Source organism: Rhinolophus sinicus, chromosome 16 (genome assembly GCF_057876585.1).
Source record: "Rhinolophus sinicus isolate RSI-liver-muscle chromosome 16, RSI-T2T, whole genome shotgun sequence".
NCBI classification, from domain to species: Eukaryota; Metazoa; Chordata; class Mammalia; order Chiroptera; family Rhinolophidae; genus Rhinolophus; species Rhinolophus sinicus.
This window is the reverse complement of record NC_142516.1, coordinates 90,332,895-90,343,126: the sequence shown is the minus strand read 5'-3', so window position 1 is coordinate 90,343,126 and position 10,232 is coordinate 90,332,895. Positions and strand designations below refer to the sequence as shown.

The 10,232-nt window shown below is 45.7% G+C and overlaps 1 protein-coding gene across 1 annotated transcript in view; it reads left to right on the top strand.

The window, feature by feature from the left end:
* Window positions 1–3,516: 3,516 nt before the first annotated feature.
* FRY (FRY microtubule binding protein) overlaps window positions 3,517–10,232 on the top strand; it is a 433,975-nt gene continuing 427,259 nt past the window's right edge. The window contains exon 1 of the mRNA XM_074330087.2: window positions 3,517–3,696. The gene's annotated coding sequence lies outside the window, so the exon portion shown is untranslated. The remainder of the gene's footprint in view (window positions 3,697–10,232) is intronic.

Sequence of the window (10,232 nt, the reverse complement as noted above, 5' to 3'; positions counted from 1 at the left end):
ATGGCTCATTGTCAACTTAAAACCCACCTCCATCATGACCCCTTCCTTGATCATCCAAACAGAATTGAGTGTTCACGTCTCAGCTGGGGAATAGTCCCCACTATTAATTTTTTACAGTCTGTAATTGTAGTATTATTTTTTATTAAAAAAAAAAAACTTCATAATTTTCACGTTTACACTATTTACAAAATTGCTTTTTCATCAGGTTACTTTTGTAGTGAATATCCACTGGCATCCTTCCAGAAATTTTGCCATAAGGTAAGTGGATTTTCCTAGAACAGCGAGGAACCTCATGGTTGGTTGATTAAAAACCCGGGGATCTGGCAGATAGCTCAGCAGGGAAGCATTTTGGTTCCTCCTCTCATCCTAACTTTGGTTGGCTTTTCATCTACAGAAGCAGGTCCCATAAATCTCGAAGGGGCAGTAGATCCAGTAACTCTCGGCTGGCTGTGTGACCTGGAAGAGAGAAAGCCTGTTTGAGAAGGCTGCAAAGCCCTGGCTCTGGCTGTGGGGCAGAGTTGACAGCTGACAGCCAGCCCAGTCCATCTAACAACATACTTCCCACTTCCCAAGGACTGTTTCCCACACACCATCATGTGTGGCCCAATTAGGTCAGCACTTTCGCTCAAATTATTTTTTCCTGAACATATTTAGAAAACCGTCATGTTCATCTGCTTTTGCTTTGATCAGTAAAAACTATTTAGGGGTCTATCTGGCTGGTGCTAATGATATTTGATAACATTCACAAAGTAGCTTTTTAATTTTTATTATCTCATTTCTTCCAACACATAATAATTCCTCAGGGAGGGACAACATCTGCTTCTGTAAGAGGAACAGCTCCATCCTCCTCACTGGTTTTCTCCAGGCTTTAGACTCTAGGGAGATTAGCATTTCCCCCATCCCTTCAGATTCCCTAGATTTTTGCACAGAAATTTATGAAAAAGAGAATTGTAATGCTGAGGTGTTAATTAAATATCAGAATCCTGTTCAAGATACAAATTAGCTTAAAAGGAGAAACTGAAAAAGGAAAAGAAACGAGGAAGGTTCAGGAAAGATTTCAAAGACCTTTAAAACCACTAGTAAGTTATCTCTTCAGAGATAAAAAAAATTTATAATAAATGTTAAAATGACTCTGCTCTCAAGTGCTTAGTTTATTTGCTCTTAAAATATTAGTATTGTGCTTTCCTAGATTAAGACTAACTTTTAAATTTCAGGCATTTAGATCTAGAGTTCAATTCATAGCTTATTCAAGTGTGGAATGTAATTCTCTAATGTTCCTGCAACTATGTCCCAAAGCTCTAAAGCATACATGCTCTATGGACCAATTAATATCCATACTTCATAATGTATGTGAGCACTATAAACAATTAGTTTCAAAACAATTTTTGATGATGAAACAATATTGAACATTCAACAAACATTCATGAGGGCCTACTGGGTCCCAGGCTTTGAGGATGGGAAGAGAGTGGAAAAGGGGCTCTGGTGAGGATGGATGGGGATGCAAGGGTGGAGAGGGGAAGTAAGGAAATTAACAAAGCACAGGACCTGTTTTCAAAAGGTGTTCACAGTCCCATGAGGGATGGAAGAAAAGGTGGAGGAAAAGGACAGTGCTGTTAGTATGCTGACAATTGTATTCTGACAATATAAATAGGCAGCCTCCAGTTTTCAAATAGCAGAGCCATCTTTTTATAAAATCCGGAATCCAGGATTTTCCTGCACAGGTGGAGGAGCTAAGGAGATCAGTAGCTGTGTTCCCACCACCCCCTTAGGGCCTGTAACAGTCCTACTTCCCCATCAAAAAGGAGATCAACTCCAAGTATAAACACAGGCTTCATTTGCTGCTGCTTAGAAAGCTTTTCTAGCTGCAGAGTTCTTTGCTGTCTAAGGAAGCTTCTGAACTCAAAAGGTTGATAATGTCAAGAACATGGAACCCATACCCAGGAAATGAAGGTCTGTCCCAGCTCCATCACTTAGGAGCCATAAGGCTTCCCCTCACCACTCCAGTTTCCAGAGAGAGAAGGCAGGAAAGCACTTTGTGTATTAGGAAGGTAGAAACAAGGGTCAGTTAATGACATGATCGTGCCCTTACGAGATGATGAAACTGGATTTAGATGAAGACTATTCACCAAAATTACATACTCTACCAGGGATGGGAAAGACCCATAGTAATTTAAATTTTCAATTCACAATTCGGTTCCCCCTCTTGAACTGAGGGTGATCTTTTATCCTGTGAGCAACTGTCCTGCGTCACTTCCTGTCACACTTCTCTCATTGGGCCACATTAGCCATTGTTAAAATAGAACAAACACTGTTCTCCAGCCTCTCTATGACTGTTGCCAAGGTTTGTCCTTAGGTCTTAGTACCCTAAACCGACACTTGGCTTACTGCCCTGGAATAAGAGGTACCTTATTGTATTATAATGGCTTCCCCCTCCATAGGCTGGCAAGTCCTTGATGGCACAGATCATGCATTATTAATCTTTGTATCCCTTCAGAGTACCTGGTAAAGATGGACATGGTTTATGGAATGAATGGGTGTATGCACATAAATTTTCTGCCCACAAAGAACAGAACTGTGCCATACTCCAGCTACTAGGTGCCTACGTGGGTTTCCCCAAAACACTATCATTCTCGATATATTTCCATAAGAGTTTTATTTAGATAGAATTCATATACCATAAAGTTCACTCAGTTAAAGTACACAATTCAGTGGCTTTTAGCATATTCAGAGCTGTGCATCTATCATCACTATCAAATTACAGAACATTCTAGTCACCCCAAAAAGAAACCCCAACCCATTACTAGTCACTCCTCATCCCCACCCCACCCCCAGCATTCACTAACCTACTTCCTGTCTCTATGGATTTTTAATTAATCTCATTACACGTATACAGAGCATCACATATTAGAATCATCTCCCCCATGACTGAAAGAAATAAAATCTGAGGCAGTTTTGATTTAGTACAGAAGCGTGGAATCAACCTTCTTGCTCTGTGACCTTGGACACGTTGTTGAGCTGGATTTACTTTCTTTGCAACATGAAGAAGTTTAGGTGGTGTGTGCGAGCACCTTCAGGTTAGAAAAACAACCAGCAAAAACAAAACAAAAAAACCCTGTGGCTGGAATTCCAACGCCCCACCCTCGGCAGCCTTCCCTGGGCTCCCTTAATAAATGTGTTTACATAATTAGGATTCCACACCAGAACTGCGGCAGCCACCGTCCTCCCCTAGAGAAGGTGTTTCCTCGGTGTCTTTCCTTTCCGGCCGTCCATTCATCTCTGGGCTGGCCCAGGAGAGGGACACCGCAGGCCCGGGAGCGAAGGCTCCGCGCGCCGCGCCCTCAGGAAGCCTCGCCCAGCGCGGGACCTCCCCGGCGGCTCCCGGAGAACGCGGGCGCGGCGCGCGCACCGGCGCGGCAGGGCGCGGCGCGGGGGCGGAGCCAGCGACTCCGGCAGCCAATTACGACGCGCAAGGGGCGGGGCTCTGCTTGACAGTGGCGGTCGCCCGGCAGCGGAGCCCAGGCGCAGCGAGCTGAGCGCAGCGCTGGGGGCGCGAGCGGCGCAGGCTGCGGCGGCGCCGGGTCCCCACCGGCTCTCGCTCTCGGATCGGCCAAGTGGCCTCCCGCGGCGGCAGCGGCGGCGGCGTCCCAGCGATGCTGTTGGTCTCCTGGAGCTCCGGTGCCCTGGCCTCTTCCTAAGGTACCGACCCCGCTCGCCCCCCGGCGCGGGGTACCGCGGAGCCCGGGACGTGGCTCTGAAGCGCTCTGCTCCCGGGCCGGGGGTGGGCCGGTTGCGGGGCCGGGGGCGGGGCGGGGCGCGGGGCGGGGCTGCGGGGTCGGGGCGGCTGTCCCGGTGAGAAAGAGGGTGGGGGCTGAGGGAAGGGGGGGCAGTCTCCCGGCAGCAGCTGGCGGCATCCCCATCCTCCATCCTTCTCCAGCCTCCATGTGGTTTGAAAGACGTTTTGTTCCAGGAGAAAGTTTGATGCTGAGACTCTAGGAGCCAGACTCGGTGGTCCCCGACGCTCTTACCTTTAAAGAGAGGCAGCTCACCCTGCCCGCCAGGGACGCATGTCCTGAATGTGGGCGTGCAGGAACCCATGCTACTTTCTGACCCAAGCAGCATTCCCGACACAGGCCCTTCCTTGAGGAAATTCCTCTGTGGGAACCTCTTGGGGACCATTGTGGCTTTTGCTTGAAAGCAGTGCGGCAGGTAGTCAGTGTCCCCATGTTTTCTCCCCCAAGATCTGTGCTCTTAGAGCTTCAAAAATTTAAGTCTGTCTACCTTACCTTCCAATTAAAGCCCCAGTCACCACTGTGTCCAAGGTGCCAGTGGTTGTGGCACGTCTTGAATATTTTCTTACCCCCACACACTTGTAATGGGCTCTCCCTGAGTGTTGGGTGCTGGGGAGCACACAAAAGGGGGAAGTCATGGCCCAGCTCTTAGGGTGAGAGGTGGAAACAAAGAATACAGAGCGTGTATACCCACTTGAAGATAGGAGAAAGTTTCTTCAAAACAAGATGGGTTACTAGGTGGGGATTATTTGCTTTACAAAACTTCTAATGCAGCGAAATAATTAGCACTAGAATTGAGTTTTACACAAGAGTGTAGGACCACATCAATCATAAAGTAGCTTAGAGTAGAGGTAGTAATGTGGATGTCACATGGGCTTGAAATTAGCCGACCTCAGTGTTGAATTCTGTCTAATTCTAATCAATCGGAAACCTTTCTGATCACACATGTGGCTCTCAGTTATTTCTTTCTTTCCAAGACATATTCATACCACGAGACAACTTCATAACACCAACTTTGGTGCCCTGCAGACACCCTTGGCCAAGGACATCAGCACCTTGTCCTGTTACCAGGTAACAGGTAACAGCACATCTGTAAGAATGTTTACATCACAAAAAGAAGGAAACTTCCTTAGTCCATGGTGACAGAACAGTGTCCATAAATTGAGCACATCCTGTGTGCTGGATATAGCACTGGGTATTTTACATATGTTATTACTTTAATTCTCACAATCACTCTGATAAGGTGTTATTACTTCCCTTATTTTAGAGTTTAGAGCTTATGTAATTTTCCCAAGCTTGTATTTCAAGTAAATGACAGGGGTGGGATTTGAACCTGGATATGTTTGAGCCCCTGCCCATGCTTCTTACCACTACTGTGTGCTGTCGCCCGGCCCCTCTGAAGAGTCACCTGTGTTGTAATAGACTAGGAAATGCAAGTATGGCAACATAGATCAGACCTCTTTATAGAATATCTTCTACTCTGGGAACCCCCCAGTGTATGCCTGTGCCTCGCAGGTGTTCCCTTCACCAAAGGGTGAAATCAGGGACTCCCAGACACCCCCAACCCCCAGCATGTAAATCAGAGGGATATATCCAGACATATAAACTCCTTACCCTTTCAGATAAGTTGCTTCTAGAACACAGGTAACCCAGTGTTTCCCTCACTGGCACTTACAGAGCAGTGTCTACCTTCGCAGTCATCAAGTCTATTTTAGGTCTGCATATATGTATATACACCCCACCAGTTGGCAGCAACACACCCCTTTCATTGTTTACTCTGACACACTTGTCCTCCTGTACAGCTCTCAGAGAATTTCTGACACAAGCCAGCCTACATAAAAGGAAAGACTGAATCGAATCACTGGGGAAGGTAATGCTAGTCCAGGGACCCACTGGATTGTCCTCTGCTGACCAGAAAGGAAATGAACTCAGGGCCCTGGGAGCAGGAAGCAGCCTTCTCCATAGTGTGACATGCTATGTATATGCCGTAGCCTGTTGTCAACACTCTTGAAGATATGTGCTCACCATATAGAAACTCTTAACCTGTTGTGTTGGCAATGGCACACACCTACTTCGGATTTGATTACTCACTTTTATACTTAGGTAGTTGTCACTTGGCTGAACAGTACCAAAAATTGATGTCACAGTTGTGACACAGTATGTTTTGAAGTTGTGCCTAAAAAAATTGTGTCTGCTCCTAAAATCTATGGCCATTGTTTTATCATTTCCCTTCCCGTGTGTGTGTGTCTGTGTGTGTGTGTGTGTGTATGTATGTATGTGTGTATGTGTGTGTTTGTGTGTATCTTCTCTCCCTTGGTATAGTTTCAACTCTCTCTGGTTCCAAAATGATTGGCAGTACTAAGCCCAGAAAGGAATAAATGCACTTTTGAGCTGCGACCATTTACTGCCTGGAAACATATCCCTGTGGTTGGCATTTTATTAAATACTTATGTTACTCTAGTGCTAAGAATCTCAAAAACCCGTCCACACGCTTTGGGATTTCAAATGGACTCTCTGTCTAATTATTTCATTCGATCTCCCATAGCAGCGATAAAGTTTGAGTTTAGAAGACCGCCCCAGGCTCTCCCCTCTAACATCTCTAAACTGCCCAAAACTGGAGCAGCACTAATTAAAGTTGGGAAAGTAGAGCGTGAGCTGGACTCATTGTCACACTCTTGCACCAGAATGCAAAATGTACCAAAAATATCGTTGGGGGGTAAAGAATGAACTTAGACTTATTTAAAATGACTAGTGATCTACAAAACTCTACCAAATTATTGACATCGCACAGTTTGCCTAACGTTGGGTTCAGGCAAATACCTCATTAACTTGTAACTGTCCAGTATCTACAACCTTTCACTCTGTATTCTATTCTATTTATAAAACTTCTCATTAACCACCAATCCATCTTTATTGCCATGTATCACCAACTCTTAAAACATCCATTGTAAGACATAGTATTATTTTTATTTTATACAAAAGGAAATGGAAAATATTGCCAGTTTTATAATGACATGGCTTTTTAATGATGGTTCCATGACACTGCTTGATTGGATCACACTGGTCTCTCAGTGCTTTTAAATTTCCTTCATCTCTCTGTGGATTTGGGTACTTTTTCCTGCTGGTATGTTCAGTAGCATTGCTTAGGCATAATAGGCGATCAGTTTGTATATATCTCAGTAATAAACTGTAATTCAGATTCATCTTCTGTGTCTTTCTTCAGTCTGATAAAGTGTTTGGGTTTTGCATTGCAAGGTAATGTGGAAATGCCAAAGATAAATGTTTCCTGTAATAGTAATATAACATTTATGCCCCATTGCTCTGTTTCTGTGCTGTGGTGCATACACAGTAGCATGTTTCAGTGCCAAATCATAGTGTAATCTTTTTAAAAACCATTTAAACGGCAATTAAACAAAACATGAATAGTGACAACAATGCTCATAACTTGGTAGAAGTTATAACAAAATAAATAGCCCAGACCAAGTTCATGCATATGTGGGGAGTGACAGTTGTGCCAGGAGTACTCCTGAGTTGTCAGCAATTTTAAGGTGCCATTAATATTAAGAAACATCCTGAGTTCAGAAATGTTAAAATGTGAAAAAGAAAGAAGCTTCACAGTGTAGTATGCTCATCTGTACCCACTTAGTTTCATGCACCCTAACCTGCCTACCTCTAGCACGTACTCGTCATCCATTCATCCCTGTAGTCGTTCATTTGGTTAGACTGTGAGCTCCAGGAAGGCCAGGACTTTTTCTGTCTGGTTCTCTACTCGGTGTCACTTTACGATAGTCCAGGACCTGTAGCTAATCTGATCGAGTATCCACAGAATGAGTAGGTGAATGTCCTCCCATGGAAGGCACGGAGACACGTCAAGTCATTCCCTACTTACTTTTCTAAGGTTAGAAAACTATCCTTAAAATTATGACATTGACAGGAATTCCACACACAGAAAGCATTAAATCCTGGAGTTTATTTCAAAGCCCTGTTCAAAATATTCTACACCGTTACAAAACTGGTTCAGGGCAGAAGAAATTCCATTGTGGCTGTTATTGCTCTCTGACAGCTGAGGGATTTATAACAACTTCCATCTTGGTTCTTTTGTAGGGTCCAAAATCATTAATTGCTTGAATTTTATGCTTAGTTCCATTTCACATACTTGCCTATTGTATATGTAACACGTACCAGGATGAACAGGCAGTAAGTACCCTTGCCTGACTCAGGAGGCTCCTCTGAAACAGAAACTCAGGACTGTGACCTTGTCTGGGTATATACCCCCAAGAAGGTATATGCCTACTTAAAGGCCTTGCCTTACAGTCCACTTTTTAAGTCCAAAAAAGGCCATTTTGACATTTGACAAAGGAAAAGACAAAACCCTGGTGGGCTATACAGACCTCCACCTGTCAGTGCCTCTGCTTCCTTGCTGCTCCATGGGCAGGCACCGAGCACTTCTAGGCCAAGGTCAGGAAGCTCGATGAAGCTGCAGCAGGAGGAATGGCAGGGAAGGTTGGCTGAGCCGCAGCTCTGAGGCCGTCCTGAGAGCAAAGGAAGTGAGCGCTGCCATGTGACCCCACCGTGTCTGGACAGCACAGGTGGACCTGCAGAGACACACCCAGATTCCAGTCCATGAAATGCGGGACCTCTGATAAGCCCATGTAACCAACAGGTCACTGCTGGGTTTCTAAGAGTCATGTAGCCCGTGGGCTCAGCAGGGAGATGAATGAAGGGGACAGAGGGCCTTCCCTGCCTCCCCCCATGTACAGGTGAAGCAGGGTGGCATGGCGATGGGTGCTGTGAAGGGACCTGGTACATACACCAGAGCTGGCTCTTTCACACAGAAGCAAATAACCTTTAAGTAAAGCTTTTGGGTTCTACACTAATGGAACATACATGTACTTACTTTTATTAAGTATTGTTAACATGGGCCAGACAAATGGCAAAAAGTTTAAAACTTGTTTTGACTGAACACAGAGGGTGGAAAGAAAGAAAATCAGAATAATTTTAGCTGCCAATTCTATGATTATGTGTGGTGATTTAATGGTAGCTAGGATTTGTTTTAATCAGGGATGGTAAGACATGCAGGCATGGCAATGACTGCCACAGAGGAAGAAGTTTATTATACTCACAGGGTGGCACTCGGGGCCATGTGTGGAGGCAGTGTGGTCAGAGGGGGGCAGAAGGAGTGAGGGTATGTGGACAAGAGCCTTCATTGTGTTGTGGTTTCCACTGGAAAGAGCAGGGGAGGCAAGGCCAACAGCTTTAGGACTGGCCACCTGGAGTAAGCTCAGAGGTCTCTGGGACCCAGGGGGTTCCTGGTTGTCTGGGACCTGGCTTTGAGTTGATTGGAGTGGGTAGTGGTCTGCGTGTGAGAGCCAGTTAAAGAGGTGGCTGGGCGTGTGGCCTTGGCTGGTTTGCATATGAAAGGTACACTGAAAGTCAAGACCTAATGTCTAAGGATTGGCTCACCCTGGGAAGAGTACTCCCTCCAGAGCCATCAAGGCCCCAAGATGTCAAAACATCAGAATGCAGAAAATGAAAGACATGGTTAACACGGGGGCTTTTAAAATAGGCCCACGTGTCCATGGCGTATTCAGCCAAGTGTGCCAAGCGCCTCGCTCAGGGTCTGACACGTGGTGCTCATCCAGGAAACATTAATTAAATCTGAGTCATGGTGCCAGCTGGTCCCACCACGCTCACAGTCAGGCTGTGATGGCTACTGTAGTCAGGTGTTCAGTGTGCACGCTGAGAAGAAGAAAAACCCAGAAACCACACTACACACAAGATCCCCAGGTGAGAGATGGGCCACCAGGACGGAGAGGGGGCAGAACACTGACGTCTTTAGAAACATAAATATCCCCTTAAGCAAATCCATCTTTAGCTGTAAGATCTCAAACTCTACAAGGTAATTATATGTTTGGGGTACTTCCTTATTCACTGTGGACTTGGAATTTCAATAAAAGCCAAGAAACATGAAAGTTACAGGCAACTTTTAAAAAGGTTGCTTCTCAGAGTAAAGTGGGAGTTGCGGAATGAATTGTGTCCTGCAGGTGTGCTCAGCAGTAGACTTGTAAGTGTGAGTTCCTCAAAATAGCATGAAACAGCCTTTTCCTTTCCTGTCAGTAGGGATGGAGTGGTCAGATGGCATACACACACACCCCCAAAGTGCTGGAGAGAGTTACCTGACGACAGTCAGCAGGACATGTGCTGACAAGTCTGGGCAAAGCACCAACACATGTCCACTTCCTCTGAGGGCGCTGATGGAGGGTGGTGATGAGCAGGGTGGACGTGGGGTCAGACTCACGGCATCACTGTGGATGGTGAGCAGCAGCAGCGTTAGGCCCACGCTACGTGCCTTCAGCTGTGGCTGTGGACGGCCTCGGGACTTTGCTTTACGTGCCTGGGTCATGATGTGAACGTCTTTAAATGACTTTGCCTTAGGACCTTGAC